Source organism: Macaca fascicularis, chromosome X (genome assembly GCF_037993035.2).
Source record: "Macaca fascicularis isolate 582-1 chromosome X, T2T-MFA8v1.1".
In the NCBI taxonomy this organism is placed as follows: Eukaryota; Metazoa; Chordata; class Mammalia; order Primates; family Cercopithecidae; genus Macaca; species Macaca fascicularis.
In genome coordinates this window covers 140,786,274-140,812,216 of record NC_088395.1, presented here as the reverse complement: position 1 = coordinate 140,812,216, position 25,943 = coordinate 140,786,274, and the positions used below count along the sequence as shown (strand labels likewise).

The 25,943-nt window shown below is 44.5% G+C and overlaps 1 long non-coding RNA gene across 1 annotated transcript; it reads right to left on the bottom strand.

Moving 5' to 3' along the window:
- Positions 1-9,246: 9,246 nt before the first annotated feature.
- LOC135969042 (uncharacterized) lies at positions 9,247-20,029 on the bottom strand. Its single transcript, XR_010584099.2, has 2 exons — positions 12,742-20,029; positions 9,247-11,296 (listed from the first exon to the last, which is right to left on the bottom strand). It is a non-coding gene; the product is annotated as an uncharacterized lncRNA (long non-coding RNA).
- Positions 20,030-25,943: the final 5,914 nt, after the last annotated feature.

Sequence of the window (25,943 nt, the reverse complement as noted above, 5' to 3'; positions counted from 1 at the left end):
CCCCTCCAGGCTGTCCCAGGACTCCCACTCCAGTCTCATTCCAAGGGAGTATTTGTGCACTGGTCTCTAGGCATTTGGCTGTTTGTTTTTCCTGCCAGCACTCCTTGTCTTCTGATAACAGCTCCCTGACTCTTTCCTTTGCTGAACTGCCCCTCCTCCACTGCAATCATGGGATTCTGGAAGGGCTGCCCATCTCTGTAAACTGCTGAGCCTTTCACCAGGCACGTGACCCAGGTCAGGCAAACCACAGTATCCCATCCTCTCTTCCACAATGATTGTGGTAAAGAAAGTTCACGTGACCCCAGCCTAACCACTCAAAGTACTTGCCTGGGATTTTTTTTTTTTTTTTTTTTTTTTGAGACAGGGTTTCAGTTTGTCACTCAGGCTGGAGTGTGATGGTGTGAATGCAGGTCGCTTCAGCCTCGAACTCCTGGGCTTGAGCGATCCTCCCGCTTAAGCCTCCTGAGTAGCTGGGATGACAGGCACACCACCACACCTGGCTAAGTTTTTAATTTTTTTTTTAGAGATAGGGTCTCACTATGTTGTTCAGGCTAGACTTGAACTCCTGGGCTCAAGTGATCCTCCAGCCCCAGCCTCCCAAACTGTTGGGATTACAGTGGTGAGCCACCATACTCAGCCTTGCCTGTTTTTTTGTTTTGTTTTTATTTTTGTTTTTTATGTTCAATGCTGAAATGGAGTGAGTCTTTCTCTGTGGCTTCTAAACCTAAAGCTGTATATGGCTATGCCCTCCCTCACCCTGCTCTGCCGCGTCTCTCACCCGAGGAATATTAGCAGGAGAGAATGAGAACAGCATGCACATAAAAACATAAAACATGCACATAAAAGACAGAGACGACAGACAGACAGAGAGACAGAGACAGAGCTAATGACATTGCTTGAGTCCTTGAACCCAGGTGGTTCTGGCGTCAGCTCCACTCCTGTCCCTCAGTGACCAGAGCACATATTGTCCCTTTTGTTTGAGCTAGTCCCATTTATTCATTCAGCAAAACTTATCAAGTACTTTCTAAGTGCTGGGCACTATTCTAGGAATGGAAAAAGAGCGGTGAACAAAGGAGACGAAGACCCTGCTCTTGCGGCGTTTCCCTACCACACTGAGTTGTGCCTCCGTCTCTGTCACTTGCAACTGGAACAGTGCTGCTCACCAGACCATGGGAGGCTTGACATGCTGGCCTAAGGACTATGCTATAAACAAGAGGGAGACTTTGCCTGTTAGCCTGAGGACTACTATAAACAAGGGCTGGGGGGTGGGCGTTGAATATTCTCAGCAGAGGAATCACATGATCTTTCACAAATGTCTAGATATGAGGCTGGGCTAGGTTGGAAGCAGTGATGACAAAAAGGCCAGAGTGGCTGGCGCTCTGATTTGTTCAGTTTTTGAAATGTCCTCATGATGAAGGTGGCCTACCTGAATCAAGGTCTCTGGAAGGAAACCCAATTTGGGAGGAAAATAAAGTGCTTCCAGGAAGTGCTCCAGGCCTAGCTCTTCCTGCTCTCCCATCCTTTCCTGGCCGGGTCCTTGGGTTCAGCCTTCCCAGCTTGCTCCACTCTCTTGCCCTCTGCCCATGTGCTGCACTGCTGCTTCGCTTTGAGGCCTACCTAGCCCTGGATTCCTCTCCCCTCGACCCCACACCTGTCTGCACATGGAGTCCACAAGCCACTGATAGGAACATGTGAGCTGCAGGGAAGGCTTCCCTCTCCCTCCCTGCCCCAATCCACCTACCTTGTTTTTCTTTGAGACAGAGTTTCGCCCTTGTTGCCCAGACTGGAGTGCAGTGGTGCCATCTCAGCTCGCTGCAACCTCTGCCTCCCAGGTTCAAGTGATTCTCCTGCCTCAGCCCCCGCAGTAGCTGGGATTACAGGTGCCTGCCACCACGCCCGGCTAATTTTTTTGTATTTTTAGTAGAGACGGGGTTTCATCATGTTGGACAGGTTGGTCTCAAATGCCCGACCTGAGGTGATCCACTCCCCTCGGCCTCCCAAAGTTCAGGGATTACAGGCGTAAGCCACCATGCCAGGCCTCCACCTACCTTTCAAGACCTATTCCACGTGCCTCCTTCTTTTGAGGACTTCCTCGACCACCCCAGTCATACTGAACCTCATCTGACCTCCTGCCATACCCAATGTCCAGACACTGGCTCATAAGATGTCCATTTTTACAGGCGTGCCTTCTGCAAATCCATAGGAAGCACCAAGAACCAGGCCCTTCTTCACCCCCAAATCTGTCATGGAGCCCAGCACTGTTCCCGGCACAGCAGAGCAGGTGCTCCATCCAGGTTGACTGATGACATTGAGCACAGAGATGGCCTGGAGATAAGGCCATCTTAATCCTTTTCCTGGGACAGTCCTGGCTTAGGCCTACTTTATTGTCATCATTATTAGTAGCATCTTCTTTCACTCTCAAAAGTGTCCCATGATAAAATATATTGTAACCATATTTGTTTAGAGGATATTGAAGGGGGTTGTCACAGCCCAGTTGAAGAGATTCCTGATATAGGACAAAATATTTATACAATCAAAACAGCATTAGGGCCCACAGTGATGGCTCATGCTTGTAATCTCAGCACTTTGGGAGGCCACAGTGGGCAGATCACTTGAGGTCAGGAGTTCAAGACCAACCTGGCCAACATGGTGAAACCCTGTCTCTACTAAAAATACAAAAATTAGCTGGGCATGGTGGCTCATGCCCATAGTCCCAGCTACTCGGGAGATTGAGGCACAAGAATCACCTGAACCCGGGAGGTGGAGGTTGCAGTGAGCCGAGATCATGCCAGTGCACTCCAGCCTTAGCAACAAAGTGAAACTTCGTTTCAAAAAAAAAAAAATCAGCATTGTGGCAGGGTGCGATGGCTCACACTTTATAATTCCAGTACTTTGGGAGGTCACAGTGAGAGGATAACTTGAGGCCAGAAGCTTGAGACCAGTCTGGACGAAAAGTAAGATCTCATCTCTATTAAAAAAACAAACAAAACAAACAAAACAAACAACAACAACCAAAAAACATTATTATGTATTATGTTGCAATTCCATGCTCTGTCACTTGGAACTGAACTTGTTCCTTAGAGAACTCTGGAAAGTCTTGCCTACTCAACTGCAACAGGCTCCCACACACTCTATGGCACATGAAGCATTAAGTCACAGCCCAGCCTGTCACAAGACACAGGTATCACCTCCATTTATTTCACATCATGGGTATGCAAAATAGCATTGTTATGTGCCTCCAGGACTGGGAAGGCACACAGGTCCTGTCCAGGACCAGAAAGAATTCAAAGGCAACCATGAACAAACCTCAGGTCTAGCCGATGAAGCAAAGGGTTGCTTCATGGTTCTTTTCAGAGTGGCTTTAGTTTGTGAAAGTCTATCTCACCAGGAGCAACCAAAAGAAAAAACACCCTCATCCTATCACCCTTCCATCGTCCTCTCCTACCTCTGTCTGTCTCCCCAGAGTTGTGGCTTCATCCTACCCCTGCTTCCAGTGTAACCGCCCAATGGGTTCACCATGCCCCTTGCCTAGACAGAGCCGATTTATCAAGACAGGGGAATTGCAGTGAAGAAAAAGTAATTCACGCAGAACTGGCTGTGCGGGAGATTGGAGTTTTATTATCACTCAAATCAGTCTCCCCAAGCACTCGGGGATCAGAGTTTCTATTTGTTTGTTTGTTTTTTGAGATGGAGTCTCACTCTGTCACCCAGGCTGGAGTGCAGTGATCTTGGATCACTGCAACCTCCGCCTCCCAGTTCAAGAAATTCTCCTGCCTCAACCTGCTGAGTAGCTGGAATTACAGGCCCAAGACACCACGCCCGGCTAATTTTTGTATTTTTAGTAGAGATGGGGTTTCACCATGTTGACCAGGCTGGTCTCAAACTCCTAACCTCAGGTGATCTGCCTGCCTCGGCTTCTGAAAGTGCTTGGCTTACAGGCGTGAGCCACCGTGCCCAGCCGAGGATCAAAGTTTTTAAAGATAATTCGGCAGGTATGGGCTTGGGAAATGGGGAGTGCTGATTGGTCAGGTTGAAGATAGAATCCTAGGGGGTCGAGGTGAGTTTTTCTTGCTGTCTTCTGTTCTTGGGTGCGATGGCAGAACTGGTTGAGCCAGATTACTGGTCTGGGTGGTGTCAGCCGAGCCATTGAGTGCAGGGTCTGCAAAATATCTCAAGCACTTATCTTAGGCTTTACAATAGTGATGTTATCCCCAGGACCAATTTGGGGAGATTCAGACTCTTGGAGCCAGAGGCTGCATGATCCCCAAACTGCAATTTCTAGTCTTGTAACTAATTTGTTAGTCTTGCAAAGGCAGATTGGTCTCCAGGCAAGAAGGGGTCTTTTCAGGAAAGGGATATTATCAATTTTGTTTCAGAGTCAAACTATGAACTGAATTCCTTCCCAAAGTTAGTTTGGCCTACGCCTAGGAATTAACAAGGACAGCTTAAAGGTTGGAAGCAAGATGCAGTTGGTTAGGTCTGATTTCTTTCACTGTCATAATTTCCTCAGTTACAATTTTGCAAAGGCAGATTTACTGGCACTCAACCTGGGCAGCTCTGTTTGCCTCGGATACTCATATTCTTCAGAGTGGAGCACCTGCAAGACAAACACACCTCCCTCCAGCAGATTAAAGACGGCCACAAATTCTTTGACATTCCTCCCATAGAGACTTGAGGTCTACAGCCCCTCCTCTTAAATCTGGGCTAGCTTCAGTGACTCGCTGCCCAATGTGGCCAAAGTGGCCTCGCAGCTTGCACTGGGTTTCTTGGAGCCTCGAGCTTCCACGTAGGCATCTACCTACTCAACGGGCATCGTGCTGGAGAAACCATGTGAAGCAATGACAAGGAGAGGTCCTGAGACTACGATTTGGAGAGAAGGAGCTTCTGGGCAGTCCCTAACTGTTCCAGCCCTCAGTGGTACAGGTCATTCCAGTTAAGATCCCAGATATCGCAAGTTACCCCTGCCAAACTGCCGATTTGTGAGCAGAAGAAATGATCATTGTTGTTTTAACAAACTAAGTTTGGGTGTGGTTTGTTATGTCACAGTTGATAGGCAGAACACTCCTTCTTGCCCATATTAATTTTTTTCAGCTTTATTGAGGTATAATTGATATACAAAACTGCACATATTTAATGTATACATTTTGATGAGTTTTTGCCAATATGGATTTATCGTTTCTTATAGCATAAATCTGATGCGATATTAAGCTCTGTAACAGATGTTTGTATGCGGTGTTCATAGCAGCACGATCCCCATTAACCAAAAGGTGGAAGCAACCCAAATGTCCATTGATGGGTGAATGGATGAACAAAATATCCATACAATGGAATATTATTCAGCCTTGGAAAGGAAGGAAACTCTGAGTCTTGCTACAAGGTGGATGAACCTTGAGGACATTATGCTAAGTAAAATAATCCAGAACCAAAAGGACAAATACTGTATGATTCAACTTATAAGAGTTATGTCCCCAGCTGAGCAGCACAACTCATAGAGACAGAAAGTAGAGTGGTTCTTGCCAGGGGCTGGGGTAGGAGGGAGAATAGAGTTAGTGTTTAATATGTACAGAATTTTAATTTGGGATGATGGGAAGGTTCTGGAGATGGATGGTGGTGCTGGTTGCACAACAATGTCAATGCACTTAATGCCAGTGAACTGTATACTTAAAAATGGTTAAAACCGTCAATTGTATGCCATATAAAAATAACCACAATAAGAAGAAATGGAAAAAATAAATGTATGTTGGAAGGGTCAATTAATTTAAAGAATTAATTTAAGAAATTAAATAGTTAAATTAAAATAATAAATATTTTTCAAATACTTATACAAAAATAATAAATGGCCAGACACACTGGCTCGTGCCTGTAATCCCAGCACTTTGAGAGGCTGAGGTGGGCAGATCGCTTAGGTCAGGAGTTCGAGACCAGCCTGGCCAACATGGGGAAACCCCATCTCTACGAAAAATATAAAAATTAGCTGGGTGTGGTGGCGGGCGCCTGTAATCCCAGCTACTCGGGAGGCTGAGGCAAGAGAATTGCTTGAACCTGGGAGGCAGAGGTTGCAGTGAGTTGAGATCACGCCACTGCACTCCAGCCTGGGCAACAGAGTGAGACTCCAACAAAAACAAAACAAAACAAAACCAAGAGGAGCGAGTCCAAGTGCATGGGGGTGGGGAGAGTCTGCTCATCATGGGAGTCTGTGCCTGAGTGGGTTGAAGATAGTGACCTTACAGGGGGATGACCTGGAGCAGGGAGTAAGAGCCCGGGAAGGGTGAAGAGATCATCCGTGTGGAGGGGCCACCCAGTGTGGCATACAGAGCCTGGGGAGGGCATCCACACATGGGGCCAACCTGGCACAGGTGTTAGAACCTAGAAGGTCAGCCTGGGCAACATAATGAGACCTCATCTCTGCAAACAAATATAAATAAATTAAACAAAAATAAATAAATAAATAAATTAGCTGGGCGTGGTGGTGGGCATCTGTGGTCCCAGCTACTCGGGAGGCTGAGGTAGGAGGATCACTTGAGCCAGGGAGATTGTTGCAGTGAGCCTTGATGGCACCACTCCACTCCAGCCTGGGCGACAGAGCGAGATCCTAGCTCAAAAAAACAGGACCCTAGAAGGTTGAGAATGGTGTCTGCAAGCAGGGCAGTATAGGGCATCCACACAGGATGGTCTGCTGGGGACTGAGTATGAGCAGGGAGGAGAGGGCATCCGTATGGAGGGGCGGCCTGATGTGAGGTTGAGAACCCAAGCAGGGTAAGGAAGACATCCATGCCACAGGCAGCCAGGCAGAGGGACTCGGAGTCCAAGTGCAGCAAGCAGGATGTCCACGTGGGGACCAGCTTGTCCTGGAGAGTCAGAGGCCGAGCTAGGGAGTCAGCATCTCCCTGGAGAGGCAGCCTGGCAAGACGGTATCAGACATGAGCCGGGTCATGAGGGCATCCACACAGCGGCCGCTCGGTATGCGAAGCCAGAGCCCAAGTGGGGTAAGGAGGGTGTTTGCAGGGGGTGTGGGGTGGCCTCCTGCAGGTTTCCAAACCTGAGATAAAAGGAGAAGGCGGCCGGGCACAATGGCTCATGCCTGTAATCCCAGCACTCCGAGGCAGGTGGATCACCTGATGAGGTTAGGAGTTTGAGACCAGCCTGGCCAACATGGCAAAACCCCGTCTCTACTAAAAATGCAAAAATTAGCTGGGCATTGTGGTGCGCACCTGTAATCCCATCTACTCTAGAGGCTGAGGCAGGAGAATCGCTTGAACGAGGGAGGTGGAGGTTGCAGTGAGCCGAGATCGCACCACTGTACTCCAGCCTAGGTGACAAGAGTGAAACTCTGTCTCAAAAAAAAAAAAAAAAAAAAAAAAAGGGTGTGTGTGTGGGGGAAGGCACCCACTGGGGGGTCGGCATGGGGAGCTGAAGCCTGAGCAAGGTGAGGCCAACCATGTAGGGGGAGGGCCCAGTGTGGCTGTCAGAGGCCAAGCCAGCTGAAGATACTACTGTCAATGGGTAGCGTGGCCTGGCGTGTCAGAGCTCAAACCGGGGAAGGATGGTGGGCTGGTGTTTGATGTGAGATCCTGAGGTGTCAGTAGCTCATCCATGTGGTGAGGGGCAGCCTGGCATAGGATGTCAGAGCGTGGATGGGGCGTATAGGGTATCCGTGCCATGGGGTGGCCTGGAGCATTGTTTCAGAGCCCAAGCAGGGTTCAGAGGGTGTACATGTGGAGGAGAATCTGGCATGGCCAAATCTTGGCCCAATGGGCTGAGGAGGCCATCAATATGCAGAGTGGGTGGGACTAGTATGAATTCTAGAACACCTGATCCTAGTCACAGTTAACACAGCTGAGGATGGGAATGACGTGTCAAATGAAAACTGGGACAATTAGTGAAAGTCTAAATGCATGACAACTCCACCATCCCTACCCCTGCTGCCCTTCCCCATTGAGCTCCCTGGAAACCACCTTACTGCCCTGAGAAGGAGGCCGGCTTGCTGGCTTTTACTCTCCGTAGCAGATGTCTCTAGTACCTCTTGTCCCTTCCCCTTGAGCCCCACCAATTTCAGCTGCTGAAGTGCGCTGTTCTCTACAAGATCAGCCTGACCTCATGCAGGCAGCACAGTGTTTGCCCTGGAGGGAGCATTAAGTCTCTTTCTGCTTTCAGTTTCAAGGCCTTCTCTTAACTGGCTGACTTTTAACAGCAGGCTGAGCCATTCTCCCTTCATTCCAGGGAGAAGCCTCCATGGTGGGGATGGGAGCTTCGGTTTAAAGGCTCTGGCTTCCTGTTCTTCAGTGGACAATACTGAAAGCCTTCTGGATGTTTCCAAGGAAGCCTCCTGTTTCCTACAGGGATGACCTCATTCATAATGCACCTTTTTACTGGCTTTTCCTCTTCCCCCGTCTCACTCTCTTGGCTCCCTCACCCCAATTTCCCAGGACCAACTCCCAGATAAATCACCTGCTCTCAAATCCTCTTCTCAGCCTCTGCTTTGAAAGGAACCCAAACTAAGATAGTCTACATTTGGAGATGCCATAATTAAATGTCTGTGTTCTGGTCCAATTATTTTATTTTATTTTATTTTATTTTTGAAATAGGGTCCCCTTCTGTCACCCAGGCTGGAGTGCAGTGGTGCAATCTGGGGTCACTGCAGCCTCGAACTCCTGGGCTCAGGCGATCCTCCCCTCTCAGCTTCCTGAGTAGCTGGGACTACAGGCGTGTGCCACCATACGAGGCTAATTTTTGTGTTTTTTGTAGAGATGGGGTCTCATTACTTTGCCCAGGCTGGCATGGAGCTCTTGAGCTCAAGCAATCCACCCACCTTGGTCTCCCAAAGTGCTGGGATTACAGGCATAAGCCACCGCACCCAGCATGGTCCAATCATTTTAGAGTGAAGCCGGCAGACAGGCCGCATTCATGCCACGGAGCTTCCAGTCAGCTTATAGGTGTCTCAACCCTAGGTATGGACAGCCAAGCTCAGAGCTAGGACAACAGTGAGGTAAGCGATGCGCTCTGGGTGCAAAATGTAAGGAGGCCCTCACTCTCAGGTGCCAACCCGGCACTTGCAGGACCTCGAGCCTGAGAGATCCCTGACATTTTGCACCCTGGGCTCTCTGCTTGCCTCACCCTACTCTTGGCTCTGGCCAAGCCACTAATAAAAAGCCTCTAACATTGAAACAAACAAATAGAAAAAAAAGAAACTCAAATGAAAAAGAAACAATGCAAACAACAAAAAGCAATTCTTAGAAATCCACAATATTCTCAGAGGCGTAAGATAATTTATTTATTCACCAAGAAGAAAAAAAAGGGCATTTAAAGAACAAGAAACAGCTCTAGGAAATTAAAGGTTCAAGATACCACTCAGCAGAACAAAAAAGGCAAAGAACAGCCAAACAGACCAGAAAAGGAAAAGGACATTAGAGGATTGTTCCAGATGTGATGTAAGAGTGCCAGAAAGGGGGTAAGAAAAAAGTGAGAGAATATTATTAAAGAAATGATACATTAAAATATCCAAAGCTGAAAGATATAAAGTTCCAGTTTTCAAATAATAAATACACTGTGTGCCTAACAGAGTGAATGAAGAAAGCCCACATCAAGTAACCTTTCTGTGTAAATTTCAAAAACAAGAATTAAAAAAAAGATTCTGAAACCCCATCTCTGCCAAAACTACAAAAATTAGCTGAGTGTAGTGGCGCACACCTGTAATTCCAGCTATTCGTGAGGCTAAAGGCAGGAGAATCACTTGAACTTGGGAAGTGGAGGTTGCAGTGAGCCAAGATCGTGCCACTGCACTCCAGCTTGGGCAACAGCAAGACTCCATCTCAAAAAAAAAAAAAAAAAAAAAAAAAAAAAAAAAAAAAAAAAAAAGAAAAGAAAAGAAAATATTCTAAGAGCTTCCAGAAGGAAAAATAGGTTATATACAAAGGATCAGGAATCAGAATAGCTTTGGATTTTTCCAGAGAAATACTGTGTTGGCAGATAGAAGATAAGGAAGTAATGCCTTCAATATTCTGAAGGAAAATTAATATCCAACATAGAATTCTATACAAGGCCAAACCAACAATTAAGTGTGAAGCTTGAATACAAACACTTTCAAACTTGCGCAGTCTCAAAAATTCCTTTTACTGCACCCTTTCTCAGGAAGCTCCTGGAGGGTGGATGCAAAATGAGGGAGAGACACCAGCTTTTATTTTTTTTAATTTAAAAAAAAAATTTTTTTGAGACGGAGTCTCACTCTGTCGCCCAGGCTGGAGTGCAGTGGCGCGATCTCGGCTCACTGCAAGCTCCGCCTCCCGGGTTCCCGCCATTCTCCTGCCTCAGCCTCCCGAGTAGCAGGGACTATAGGCGCCCGCCACCTCGCCTGGCTAGTTTTTTGTATTTTTTAGTAGAGACGGAGTTTCACTATGTTAGCCAGGATGGTCTCGATCTCCTGACCTCGTGATCCGCCCGTCTCGGCCTCCCAAAGTGCTGGGATTACAGGCTTGAGCCACCGCGCCCGGCCAACACCAGCTTTTGTAAATCACAAGCTAGGTAATTTGGACTAACACTACTGCTAAAAATGTCAGAGAAGGTGGACAAAATCACCTAAAAATATCCTCAAAAGTGTAAAATACTTAACTAGATAGTGAGAAGGTAAATGCATCAAGCTCCGGAAGAGAGCAAGAACCCAGAGAGATGAGCCCAAATCTTGGGCGTCACTTTTGCTCAGAGACAGGGAACAAAAGTCAGGGTCCAGGGGCAGTCAAAAATGGAGACTCTGGCTGAGTGCGATGGCTCATGCCCATAATCCAGATATTTGGGGAGGCTGAGGCAGGAGGATTGCTTGAGCTCAGGAGTTTGAAACCAGCCTGGGCAATATACGGAGACTCCCGTCTCTAAAAAAAAAAAACAAATAATGGAGACACTGAGAAACCATCCCTGCTTGGGGGCAGGGATGGTTTTTATCCTGAAAGGCTCTACTCTAGGAGTAAGGATGACTTGGAAGTAAACTAGCTCTCACGTGCATTGCAGCCTGCATTCCATTCATCTCAGTAACCCAGAAAATCTCATAACCTGAAATTAAGTTCAGTTGATTTCAGATAGCTAGTAGCCCCAGACACCTGAGGATAAATGTACATATATTCTTTGGAGGAATACAACAATATCCTGGGCTTCAAACTATTTATTTAAATTAAAATCTAACGTCCACGTCATGCAATGCATGTTTGTGCAAAACCTGGTGCTAAAGCATTTGTAGATGACCTGCTTCTGTGTCAGGGTTTCATCCATCGCGGGACAGTTCTTTCACTGTGATCTATGGAGAGTCAGCCTTTGACACAAGGGTTTGTAAGAAAGAAAGAATTAGTAAAAGAAAAATAAGAAACAAAAAGAAACGAATTTTTTTTTTTTTTTTTTTTTTTTTTTTTTTTTTTTTTGAGATGGAGGCTCACTCTGTCGCCCAGGCTGGAGTGCAGTGAGGTGATCTTGGCTTACTGCAAGCTCTGCCTCCCAGGTTCAAGCAATTCTGCCTCAGCCTCCCGAGTAGCTGGGACTACAGGCGCCCACCACCACGTCCAGCTATTTTTTATATTTTTAGTAGCACACCCAGCTAATTTTTGTCTTTTTAGTAGAGACAGGGTTTCGCCATGTTGGCCAGGCTGGTCTCGAACTCCTGACCTCAGGTGATTCACCCACCTCGGCCTCCCAAAGTGCTGAGATTATAGGCGTGAGCTACTGCACCCGGCCAGAAACAAGAAATTTTTAAAAAGAAAAAAATTTTAATGAAAAAATTTAATATCCAACACATAATCAAAGATAATCAAATACATCACATCATAAAGTGTTTTTTTTTGTTGTTGTTTGTTTGTTTGTAGACACAGTCTGTCACCCAGGCTGGAGTGCAGTGGCACAATCTCGGTTCACTGTGACCTCCGCCTCCTGGGCTCAAAAGATTCTCGTGCCTCAGCCTCCCAAGTAGCTGGGACTACAGGCGCCCACCACCACACCCAGCTAATTTTTGTGTTTTGGGTAGAGACAGGGTTTCACTGTGTTGGTCAGGCTGGTCTTGAACTCCTGACCTCAAATGATCCTCCCGTCTCAGCCTCCGAAAGTGCTGGGATTACAGGCATGAGCCACCGCGCCAGGCCTCAAACACATAAAGATTTAAGACACCGTGTCAGTGGTTTTGGGCTGGTATAATAGAATGCCATAGACATAATGGCTTAAACAACTTATTTTTCACAGTTCTGGATGCTAGAGGGCCAAGATCAGGGCAAAGCATGGTTTGTGGTGAAGGCCCTCTTCATGGTTATATCCTTACATTGCCTTCATTGGTATTTGGAGAGAGAGTGAGACAGAGAGAGGGAAACAGCGGCTGGGGACAAGAAAAGCAAAACATTGTGCAACAAAGGATATGTAATCATAGTATAGTATCTCACTCAGCAGAAAACAATGTTTATTTAGTCATTTTAATGAAAGCACCAAATGTAAATTAAGCAAAACTTGCTAAAACTTTGTTGGGAGGACGGAAAGAGGATAAATATGTGTGTGTGCCTATATGACAGTTAAATCCTCATCTTCAATATTTGCTAATCGGTAATATTTAAAATGTAAAATCAGGCCAGGCGCGGTGGCTCACGCTTGTAATGCTAGCATTTTGGGAGGCCGAGGCAGGCAGATCACTTGAGGTCAGGAGTTTGAGACCAGCCTGGCCAACATGGTGAAACCCTGTCTCTACTAAAAATACAAAGATGAGCCAGGCGTGGTGATGCTCACCTGTAATCCCAGCCACTCAGAAGGCTGAGGTAGGAGAATTGCTTGAACCCGGGAGGCAGAGGTTCCAGTGAGGAAAGATCACGCCACTGTATTCCAGCCTAGGTGACAGAGCGAGACCCTGTCTCAAAAAAAAAAAAAAAATATTTTTTTTAATTAAAAATAAATAAATAATAAAATGTAAAATCAGGAAATAACAACATAAGTACAGCATTTTATTTATTCGTAAATCTAATTTCTCATTTAATTTCTTCTTTGATTCATGAGTTGCATGGAAGTATTAGTTGACTTACTACAATTTGGGAATTTTTTTCTATTTTGTTAATTTATGATTTAATTTCACTGTGATCAGAGAACATACTTTAGAAGATTTCAAAGCCGTTATCCTCAGCAAACTAATGCAGGAACAGAAAACCAAACACGGCATGTTTTCACTTATGAGTGGGAGTTGAACAATGAGAACACATTGACCCAGGAGGGGAATAATACACACTGGGGCCTGTTGGTGGGGGCTGGGGAGGGAGCCCATCAGGCAGAACAGCTAATGTGGGGCTTAATAACTAGGTGATGGGACGATCTGTGCAGCAAATCACCATGGCACACGTTGACCTCTGTAACAAACCTGCACATCCTGCACATGTACCCTGGAACTTAAAATAAAAGTCGATGAAACAAAATTTTTAAGACTTATCATATCTCCCTGAATATGCTCTATCTTGGTGACCATTCTATGTGCCCTTGAAAGGAATGTGTCTATTCTGCTGTTGTTAGGTATACTGTTCTCTAATTAGATCCAGGTGGTTGATAGTAAATTTCAGATCTCCATTATATCCTAACAGATTTATTTATTTATTTTATTATTATTATTATTATTATTATTATTATTATTATTATTATTATTTTGAGACAGAGTCTCACTCTGTTGCCTGGGCTGGAGTGCAGTGGGTTGATCTCTGCTCACTGCAACCTCCACCTCCCGGGTTCAAGCGATTCTCCTGAATCAGCCTCCCGAGTAGGTGGGATTACAGGTGCCTGCCACTACGCCCAGCTAATTTTTTTGTATTTTTAGTAGAGGCGGGGTTTCACCATGTTGGCCAGGCTGGTCTTGAGCTCCTGACCTTGTGATTCGCCCGCCTTGGTCTCCCAAAGTGCTGGGATTACAGGCGTGAGCCACCGTGCCTGGCCGGCCCTCTTTCTTTCTGGTAATTCTCTTTGTCTTGAAGTTACTTTGTCTTATACTAATATACTAATATAACCATGCAGCTTTCTTACACTTACTGCACAATACATTTTTCCATCCTTTTACTTTCTTTTTTTCACGAAGCATAAATTTCTCCACAAGGGGAATTTTAATGATGGCTCTAGTTTATTCCCTCCCCAAATGCCAACTGTAGGTTGGGCATGGTGGCTCAAATTTGTAATCCTTGCACTTTGGGAGGCTGAGGGCGGATCCCTTGAGGCCAGGAGTTTGGGGCCAGTCTGGGCAACATGGAGAAACTCCATCTCTACAAAACATACAAAAATGAGCTAGGTGTGATAGCACACGCCTGTAATCCCAGCTACTCAGGAGGCTCAGGCAAGAGAATCACTTGAACCCGGGAGGTGGAGGTTGCAGTGAACCAAGATTGCACCCCTGCACTCCAGCCTGGGCGACAGAGTGAGACTCTGTGTGTGTGTGTGTGTGCATGTTTATATATATATTAAAATATATATATATATATATAAAAGTTTAAATGGCAACTGTAACCAAATGAAGTGAACATAACCTCAAGATTGTATTTTCTTCCCAATAAAAAAGATCACGCTAGAACTGGATCACTCTGCCCTTTCTATTCTTATCTCCTCCCAGTTCAAAATGTTTGCATTCTCCGAGATAAGCAATTGGGCTCAATGCTCTCATGCCTCAGCACAATCTTCTTAGTAGTTTCAACCTTTTTCCGGAAAATCAGCTTAGTCTGCCCACCATAGCCACTCTACTTCCTGTCATAACGCCACTTTCCCCAGGCATACAGAGAATCCTTGCCCTTCTTGCACTGTGTCACTTTGTGGTGTTGGTGATTGCTAAACTTCTTAAAGAAAGTCTGGTGACTTTCAGGAATGTTCACCAGGTTTGTAAGAGTGCTATCAGCATAAAAAGCCCATCCTTTTAATCTTTCTGCATCTTTGTATTTAAAATCAGTCTCTTGTAGATGGAAGAAATAGGCAGGTCAATTACTGGCTAATTACCTTTATACTTGTGTAGGCTTGATTACAACCGTGTTGGGCAAGATGGTAAAACAGCAATTTATCTGTATCTCTGCCCTGCCCATTTCCTTTCTAATTACAACATTGCTGAACAGCACTTCACTGCCTGCTCTCCTTGTTACAGAAGTAGACAGGGCCAAGCCTGGTGGCTCATGACTATAGTCCCAGCTGCAAGGGAGGCTGAGGCTGGAGGATCACTTGAGCCCAGGAGTTGGAGGCTACAGTGAACTGTGATTATGCCACTGCACTCCAGCCTGGGTGACAGAGTGAGACCCTGTCTCTAAAAATGAAAATAAAAAAATAGAAACCAGCCGGGTGCGGTGGCTCATGCCTGTAATTCCAGCACTTTGGGAGGCCGAGGCAGGAGGATCACTTGAGCCTAGGAGTTGAAGACCAGCTTGGGCAGTATAGCAAAATCCCGTCTCTACAAAAGAATACAGAAAGAAAAAAATGAGCCAGGCATGATGGTGCCTGCCTGTGGTCCCAGCTACTCAGGAGGCTGAGGTGGGAGGATTGTTTGAGTCTGGGAGGTCGAGGCTGCAGTGAGCTGTGATTGTCCCACTGCACTCCAGCCCAGGCAACAGTGAGAAAAAAAAAAAATCCACCACAACACCCAACCTCCAAAGTAGGCTCTTAGGAAACACCTTTAGTTCTACCTGTGTTCTTCCACATCTCATTGCCCCTGCCTCTACCACCTGCACCTACCTCCCCCAAGAAACACCATCCTGCCTTTGTGTTTATTATTCCTTTGCTTACAAAAAATAGTTTGTCATATTTATAAACCTATGTTTTGGCCACCTATTGCTGCCTTAAAAACTACCACAAAAACCAACCAGGCGCAGTGGCTCAGGCCTATAATCCCAGCACTTTGAGGGGCCGAGGCGGGCAGATCACGAGGTCAGGAGTTCGAGACCAGTCTGGCCAACATGGTGAAATCCCATCTCTACTAAAAATACAAAAATTAGCCGGGCGTGGTGGCACGCACCAGTAATCCCAGCTACTTGGGAGGCTGAGGCAGGAAAACTGCTGGAACCTAGGAGGTAGAGGTTGCAGTGAGCCCAGATCACGCCGCTGTACTCTAGCATGGGTGACAGAGCGAGACTCCGTCTCAAAAAACAAACAACAACAACAAAACAAAAACAAAAACAAAACAAAAACCCCAAAACTACCTCAAAACCTAGTAGCTTAGAGCATCCGCCATTGAATTGTATCTCCAGATGTTATGGGTTAGGAATTCAGGCAGGGTTCAGCTGGTTGACCGTTATTTTCACACAGCAGATGGGCCGGTCTGGGAAGTGCAAGTGAAGTCCTCTCATCCCAAGTCTGGAGGCTTGGTGGGGTTGGGTTGAAGACTGAGTCAGCTGGGACTGTTTACTGGAGCATGGCCTCCAGAATGACTGACTCGAGGTAAGCAGACTTCTCATATGGTAGCCCAGGACATCCAGAGAGTGTTCCAAGACAGCCAAACAGAAGCTAGAAGGCTTCTCATGACTTAGCCTCAGAACCCCTGGAACTTCACTTCTGCTGCCATCTATTGGTCAAGCCAGTCTCTAAGGCCAGGCCAAATTCAAAGGGAGGGAAATTAGCTTCAGCTCTTAAGTGGAGAATTAAAAGCATTTGTGGCAGAGGACAGTCATAGTGGTGGACACCTGTAGTTACAGCTACTCAGGAGGCTGAGGCAGGATCACTTGAGCCCAGTAGTTCAAGGCCAGCCTGGGCAACATAGCAAGACCCCATCTCTAAAAATAAATAAATAAATTAATTAATTAAAATACATAAATTTTAAAATAAATCACATGGGAGAATTGGGTTAAAAAAAGAATTTGTGGCCATCTTTAATCTCTCACAGCCCCTACACAATATTTATTTTTTAGTATTTTTAAAGCCAGATGGTGACAGGGGCCCTGTACATGCTGAACGATCCAGAGCAAATGTCACCTTCTTGTTTAGGCTTATCCTGATACCTTATTTTTCTTTCTTTCTTTCTTTTTTCTAAAAAAACCCCATTTTTATTATGGAAAAATTGAAACACATAAAAATATATTATCATGAACCTCCACATGTACCCATCACCCAGCTTCAACAATTATCAGCCCATGAACCATCTTGTCACAGCCATATCTGCACCCACGTCCCCCAACTCCCATATTATTTTGAAAAAAAATCCCCAACATCAAGTCACTTTTATCTGCAAATTTAGTATGTTTCTAAAAGATAAGGACTCTCTAAAAAAACATAGCCTTAATATTATTCCACATTTTCAAAAATAATAATTCTTTAATATCAATGGATATTCAAGTCAGTGTTCAAATCTCCAATTGTCTCATAAGTGTCATAAATGGGTGTGTATTTTAAAGTTTGTTTGAATTGGGATCCAAATGAGGTCCAAACATAGCTATTGGTTCATCTTTAAGTCTCTTTTAGTCTAGGTTCCCCTATCATGTCTTTATTCCCTGCGATTTATCTGTTGAAGGTACCAGGTAGTTTGTCCTGTAGAGTTTTCCATAGTCTGGAGTTGGTTAATTGCATCCCTGTGATGTCATTTAACACGTTACTCAGTCGCCTGTATTTTCTGTAAATTTTTAGTTGACTCTAGATTGAGGTTGATTTTTTCTTTTTGTCAAGAATACTTCAGAATACTATGCAGCCATAATAAAGAAGATCATGTCCTTTGCAGGGACATGGATGGAGCTGGAAGCTGTTATCCTCAGCAAACGAATGCAGGAACAGCAAACCAAACACTGCATGTTCTCACTTATAAGTGGGAGCTGACCAATGAGAACACATGGACACAGGGAGGGGAACAACACACACTGGGACCTGTCAGGGGTGGGGCGGGGGGTGGGAGAGCATCAGAAAAAAATAGCTAATGGATGCTGGGCTTAATATCTAGGTGATGGGTTGATCTGTGCAGCAAGCCACCATGGCACACATTTACTTATGTAGTAAACCTACACATCCTAAACATGTACCCCAGAACTTAAAATAAAAGTTGAAGAGAAAAATAAAAAGAATACTTCATAGGTGGCATACTGGGTTAAACAGTGTTACCCAAATTTCATGTCTACCTGGAATCTGTGAATGTGACCTTATTTGGAAATAGGGTCTTTGTAGATGTAATCAAGTTAAGATGAGGTCATACTGGATTAGAGGGAGCCTAATCCAATACGACTGGTGTCCATAAGAGGGAAATTTGGACACAGACACCCATAGAGGGAAGATGGCCACATGAATATGGAGGTACAGGTTGTAATTACGCTCTCATAAGCCAAAGAATATCAAAGCTTGCCAGGAACCACCAGAATCTAGGAGGAAGCAAGGAAGGATCTTCCCCTAAAGTCTTTGGAGGGAGCATAGCCCTATTGACACTGTGATTTCAGAGTTTCAGCCTCCAGAACTTTGAGAAAATAAATGTGGGTGTTTTGTTGTTGTTCTTTGTTTGTTTGTTTTTGAGATGGAGTCTCGCTCTGTTGCCCAGGCTGGAGTGCAATGGCGAGATCTCGCCTCACTGCAACCTCTGCCTCCCTGGTTTAAGCGATTCTCCTGCCTCAACCTCCTGAGTAACTGGGATTACAGGTGCCCACCGCCATGTCCGGCTAATTTTTGTATTTTTAGTAGACACGGGGGTTTCACCTTGTTGGCCAGGCTGGTCTTGAACTCCTAACCTCAAGTGATCTGCCCACCCCGGCCTCCCAAAGTGCTGGGATTATAGATGTGAGCCACTGCGCCTGGCCATGTGTTGTTTTAAGACACTCATTTTATGGCACTTTGTTATGGCAGCCCTAGGAGATGAATCCAGGGCTGTTTCTACAAAAGAAACATATAAGAGACCAGCCCCCCAAATACAAAAAATTAGTAAAACACATAATATCTAGTTGTATCTCTTTTTGTGATCCTGGCAGCCACTGGTGATTAATTCTATTCTTCTTATTAGCCAGAATTCTTCCATAAAAAGAAATGTCCCCTCATGTATTTTTTGAGTAGTCAGTGGTAGTTTGTGTCGAAAACAGTATAAATGCTTGTTTACTAAAAATTTTCTTGTAATTATCTGTCTTTTTAAAATCACTAAAGAGCTGGCTTGCTAGCATCTTCCAACAGTAACTAATTAACTGAGTTTTGTTTTGTTCTGTTTTATCTTTTTGGTACAACAAAATGTTCCAAGCTCTTCCTGTACATTTCTTGACCCAGACCTTGAATTAGCCATCTCTCCAAGGAGACCTGTTCGTTTCTGTGGGAAATCATATTTCAGTGTTCCAATCTGAACCTTGCCTACAACCTTGCCTTTCAAATTACAAACGGGCCCACCATTCTGCCTCTCAGTCTCCTTTATCCTTCTCTATTTTTCCGTAGTAATGTTCTCCTCTTAACATACTATATATCACTTATACATTATTATTTATTGTATATTAAGTGCCACAAAATTAGAGACACTTTTCTTTTGTTGTTGTTGTTGTTGTTGTTGTTCACTTATGTGTCCCCGGTACCCAGTAGAGTGCCTGGCCCATATGTAGTATTCAATAGATATTTGCTGAATGAATGAATGAATTGCACAGGCTTAGGCTGGACTGGACCATACATTTGACCTCATGTATGCCAAAGATACATAGTAGAGGAAGGAGGTCTTTTGTGAGGAGAGACTTTCAAATGCCAATTCAATCTCTTTAATGATTATTGCATTTTTTTCCAGATTTTCCATTTCTTCCTTAGTTCCATTCTAGTAATTTATTCTATTTAGGTTCTCAAACTTATTTCTATAAAGTCTTCACAATATTCTCTTATTATAGAAAATTTCAAAAATACATAGAAGTAAAAGAGTGTAGTTTAATGAGCCCCATGTACCCAGCATCAACATATGGGCATTCTAGTTTCTCCTGTATCTACCCAATCGCTCCCATCCCTCTGGATTCTTCCTTCCTTCCTTCCTTCCTTCCTTCCTTCCTTCCTTCCTTCCTTCCTTCCTTCCTTCCTCCCTTCCTTCCCTCCCTCCTTCCCTCCCTCCCTCCTTTCTCCCTTTCTTTCTTTTCTTTTCCTGTTTCTTTCTTTCTTTCCTTCCTTCCTTCCTTCCTTCCTTCCCTCCCTCCCTCCTTCCCTCCCTCCCTCCTTTCTCCTTTTCTTTCTTTTCTTCTCTTTCTTTCTTTCTTTCTTTCTTTCTTTTCTTTCTTTCTTTCTTTTCTTTCTTTCTTTCTTTCTTTCTCTTTCTTTCTTTCTTTCTTTCTTTCTTTCTTTCTTTCTCTTTCTTTCTTTCTTCCCTTCCTTTCCTTTCCTTTCCTTTCCTTTCCCTCCCTCCCTCCCTCCCTCCCTCCCTTCCTTCCTTCCTTCCTTCCTTCCTTCCTTCCTTCCTTCCTTCCTTCCTTCCTTCCTTCCTTCCTTTCCTTCCTCTCTCTCTCTTTCCTTTCTCTCTCTTGCTCTTTCTTTCTTTCAAGATGGAGTCTCACTGTGTCACCCAGGCTGGAGTACGGTGGTATGATTTTGGCTCACTGCAACCTCCACCTCCGGGTTCAAGTGATTCTCTTACCTCAGCCTCCCGAGTAGCTGGAATTACAGGTGTGGGCCACCATGTCCAACTAATTTTTGTATTTTTAGGAGACAAAGGGTTTCACCATGTTGGCCAGGTTGGTCTCAAACTCTTGACCTCAGGTGATCCAACCACCTCAGCTTTTTTTTTTTTTTTTTGAGACAGGGTCTCACTCTGTTGTCCAGGCTGGAGTGCAGTGACACAATCTCGGGTCACTGAAACCTCTGCCTCCCGGGCTCAAGCAATCCTCCCACCTCAGCCTCCCAAGTAGCTAGGACTATAGGTGTGCACCACCAACTCCAGCTAATTTTTGTATATTTAGTAGAGATGGGGTTTTGCCATGTTGCCAAGGCTGATCTCTACCTCCTGGGCTTACGTGATCCTCCCAACTCAGCCTCCCAAGTAGCTGGAACTACAGGCATGTGCTACCACCGCACCTAGCTACTATTTGTATTTTTAGTAGAGAGAGGGTTTCCCCGTGTTACCCAGGCTGATCTCGAACTCCTGAGCTGAAGTGTTCCTCCTACCTCGGCCTCCCAAAGTGTTGGGATTACAGGCATGAGTCACCATGTCTGGTCCCCTGGATTATCTTCAAGGAAATCCCAGATATCCCAGCATTTTATAATAAGTATTTCAGTATGTATATCTAAAAGATAAAGGGCCGGGTGCGGTGGCTCATGCCTGTAATCCCAGCACTTTGGGAGGCCAAGGCAGGTGGATCACCTGAGGTCAGGAGTTGAAGACCAGCCTGACCAACAAGGAGAAACCCCATCTCTACTAAATAATACAAAAATTAGCTGGGCGTGGTGGCGCATTTCTGCAATCCCAGCTACTTGAGAGGCTGAGGCAGGATAATAGCTTGAGCCTGGGAGGCGGAGGTTGTAGTGAGCAGAGATCGCGCCATTGCACTTCATCCTGGGCTACAGAATGAGACTCTGTCTCAAATAATAATAATAATAAATAAAATAAAACAAAACATAAAGACTCTTATTTCTAGTATTTTCTTCATGATCTTTAAAATCTCAACTACATCTATAGTAATGATTCTGTTTTATTTTTAATATTGTTTATGCCTTCTCTTTCTTACTTCCTTTTTAAACTTTAAATTTTGATGTAAGTTCAAATTTACAGAAATGTTGCAACAGTAGTACAAAGAATTCCTGAATACTCTTTGCCCAGATTCACCAGTTTAAAAAAAAATCTTGTCCTACTTGCTTTATCATTTGCCTTCTCGCTCTGTCTCTCTATCTGTATGTGCGTGTGTATCTATTTTTTCAGAACCGTTTGTAAATTGCAGCTATTGTTCTCCTTCACCTGCGGATATTTCAGTGTGTATTTTCTAATAAAGACATTCTTTTACACATGACAGTACAATCAGAAAATTTAGCCTTGATTTGTTACTACTATACTCCAATCTCGACAACTGTTTCAATACCATCCTTTATAGTTACTTTTTTCACAGTCCAGGATCACACATTAAATTGTATCCTGAACCAGGAAGAGTTCCCCAGACTTTGTGACATTGGCATTTTTGATGCACATAGGCCAGTTGTTTTGTAGAATGTCCCTCAATTTGGGTTTGTCTGATGCCTCCCCACGAATAGACTCAGGTTATGCATTTTTGGAGGACTACCACAGAACTTATGCTTGTTCTCAGAGCAGCATAGCAGGAGGTAAATTATATCATTTTTTTTCCCATTATTGTTGATGTTCTTTCATTATCCGTTTACGGTAGTGTCTTGCCATTGTAAAATTACTACTTTCCCCTTTGTTATTAATAATTTGTGGCTTCATTTGGGGGTATCTAAGTGTCCTATTCCTCATCAAGCTTTCACCCATTGATGACTCTTGCCCAAATCAGTTATTACTAGTATGGTTGCTAAATGGTGAGTTTCTCTCTCTCTCTCTCTTTCTCTCTCCCTCTCTCTGCCTTTCTTTTCTTTCTTTCTTTCTTTGTCGGAGTTTCCCAGGCTGGAGTGCAGTGGCGCGATCTCGGCTCACTGCAACCTCTGCTTCCCGGGTTCAAGCAATTCTCATGCCTCAGCCTCCTGAGTAGCTGGGATTACAGGCACCTGCCACCACGCCTGGCTAATTTTTTGTATTTTTAGTAGAGACGGAGTTTTGCCATGTTGTCCAGCCTGGACTCCTGACCTCATCCATCTGCCTCGGCCTCCCAAAGTGCTGGAATTACAGGCGCGAGCCACCGCGCCCGGCCGTCAGTTCACAGTACTTTCAAATATCCCTTTTGATTTCTTCTTGATGCATAAATTTTTTAGAAGGCATATTAATTTCCAAATATTTGTGTATTTTCCAGAGATATATTATTGGTTTCTAATTCATTTCCATCATGGTCATGAGCATACTTTATATGATCTGAATACTTTCAATGTGTTGAGACTTGTGGTGACCCTTTTAATTGTCTATCTTGGTAAATGTTCCATGTGCACTTGAAAAGAGTATAGTTTCTGACGTTCTTAGTTGGAATATTCCACAAATGTAAATGAGGTCAATTTGGTTGATAATATTGTTCAAGTCATATATCTTTACCAATTTTCTGTGTACTTGTACTGCCCAGTTTTTCATAGAGGGATACTGAAATCTTCAACTACAATCGTTAATTTGTCTCCTTTCCCCCACGGTTCTATCATTTATGCTTCGTGTATTTTGATGCTCTGTTAAGTGCATAAGTGTTTAGGATTATTATGTCTTCCTGATGAGTTGACCTCTTTGTTCAATGTAAAATGACCCTTTTTCCCTAGCAGTAATCATTGCTCTGAAATCTACATCATCAGTTCTTATAATAATGTCACTCTAGTTTTCTTTTGATTTTTATTAGCGTACGTCTTTTTCACTCTTTTAATATTCTTAGCTTAAAAAAAGGAAGGAGCAGAGCAGTTGTATAGTATGCTACTATTTGTGTTACATGGCAGAAATATGTATGTATATATCTACTTGCATACACATAAAATAGCTCAGGGAGTGAGGAAACTAAAATTATCTGTTGGCTGTTGGGAAGTGCACTGGTTAAATGGAAAAAAGGGATGAGAGGAAAATTTCACTGTGCACTCTCTCATACTTTTTAAATTTTAGGTTATACAAATATATTTAAATTATTCAAATATAATTTTTAATTATGCAAATTATACTAATTTTTAAAATTCAAACATTAAAAATAAAACAGATAACTAATAAAAAGCATTATATCAGAAACAGAAAAATAATCATCAAGCAAATAGCATATGAAAAAGTTACCATGTCCAGGCACAGTGGCTCACGCCTGTAATCCCAACACTTTGGGAGGCCGAGGAGGGCCGATTGCTTGAGCTCAGGGGTTTGATACAAGCCTGGGCAACACAGTGAACCCCGTCTCTACAAAAAAACAAACAAACAAAAAAAACCAACAATACAAAAATTACCAGGGTGTGGTGGTGCATGCCTGTAGTCCCAGCTACTTGAGAAGCTGAAGGGTTGGATGGTTTGAGCCTGGAAGGTAGAGACTGCAGTGAACTGTGATCGCACCACTGCACTCCGGGCTTGGAGACAAAGTGAGACCCTGTCTCAAAAAATGAAAGAAACAGCTACCTGCCTCATTCAGTGAGTGTATTAGTTTTCTAGGGCTGCCTTAACAAGTACCACGTGCTGGGTTCTGGCTTAAACAAGAGATTTGTTTTCTCACAGTTCTGGCAACTGGAAGTCCAAGATCAAGGTGCAGGCAGGGTTGGCTTCTTCTGAGGTCTGTCTCCTCGGCTTGTAGATGGCTGGCTGTCTTCTCCCTCTGACTGTGTGTCTGCGTGCTAATTTCCTCTTATAAGGATACCAGTCATATCGGATTAGAGTCCACCCTAATGACCTCATTAATTAATTTACAATGACCTCTTTAAAGACCTGTCTTCAAATATAGTCACTTTCCGAGGTACCATGGGTTACGACTCCAACATAGGAATTTTGAGAGGACACAATCATCCCATCACATTGAATCACCAGAAAGATTTACGTAACTCAAGATCAGTTTATACTAATAGCTAAGAGTTAGTAATAGCAAATGATACAGAAAAGAAGGAAGCTGGAAAAATATATACATCGGGCATGGGGGCTCATGCCTGTAATCCCAGCAATTTGGGAGGCCAAAATGGGAGGACTGCTTGCAACCAGGAGGCTAGGAGTTCAAGACCAGCCTGGCCAACAGAGTGAGACTCTGTCTTTAATATACATACATACACATCGGGGGGTCCAGAGAAGCCCAGCACAGGCTTCCAATGTCCTTCTTCATTTGAGAGGAAGCCACACAGGATGTGATCTTTCCGTCTTGAGCAGCAAGCCACAGAGCATGGACAGAATATCTCTGCCCAGGGAAGCCTGTTTGGAGTTTCAGGGTCTGAGAGACTCAGATAGGGGCTGATCACACACATACAACCTGCTAGCAACCGGCCATGGCACCTGAAACTCAGGACCCCAAGCACGGATCCGGGTTCACATATGTCAAAGCAACCCTGACAGACTGGTATGGTATGTTCCATTGCTCCAGGTGTACATAACAAAATCACGAATCAGTAAAAGAACACTCTTGAGGGCCACATTCCCGGGGGATAGCTAAGGGTGAGTCATGGTTCCCTTGGAGACATGAAAGAAAGAAAATAACAGAGCTGCTATGTTACCTCTTTGCTCAGAAAACCCAACCGGGAGATTTCTCTATTCCTAACTCCCATCACTTACAAACAGGAGTTGAGGTACAGGTTTTAGGGATAGAGAAGTGAGGGGGTGAGGGAGCTAGGGATTGGGCACCATTTGGCCTAAAAATTACATATACCCAGGAATCGTGTTTTAATTGAAATTATCTTTACCATGAAAAATGGATACCTCTGCTTTTCTGGGCTTTTTTTCCTAATTATGTCAACCTTTCCAGCTCTTGGAACAGAATGCAAAGTCCTTTGCATGATACACAGAGCCCCATCTGATCTCCCCACTCCGGGATCTCCCTGCCCTCATCTCCATGGCCGTCTTCCTTCATGTCTCTGCTCCAGCCATGCTGGCAGTCCTGAGGTTCCTCACACACACCAGGCCCCTGCCCGCTTCAGGGCCTTGGCTGTCGCTGTTCTGTGTGCCTGGAGTGTTCTTAGAAATCCTCTTCACTGTCCCCTCATCTCCTGCACGTCTCTCCTCAAAGGTCACCTCATCGGAGGCCTCCTGGCCGCTGTATCTAAAACAGCAGCCCCTGCCATTCTGTGTGCCCTTTTCGAAATCCTCAAACCTGACAATATATCGTTAACCTGAATATTTAATTATTTTTTACCTGTTCTTCCTCCAACTCCAGAGGAGAATACCTGCACCATGGGGGGCAGGACAGTTTTCGGTTCACAGTGAGGTCCTGAGGCCTAGCACCATGCCTGGCTGAGTGAGTGCCAACTGACTGAATGAATGAATTCGATCCAGACAGACACTGGGTGGA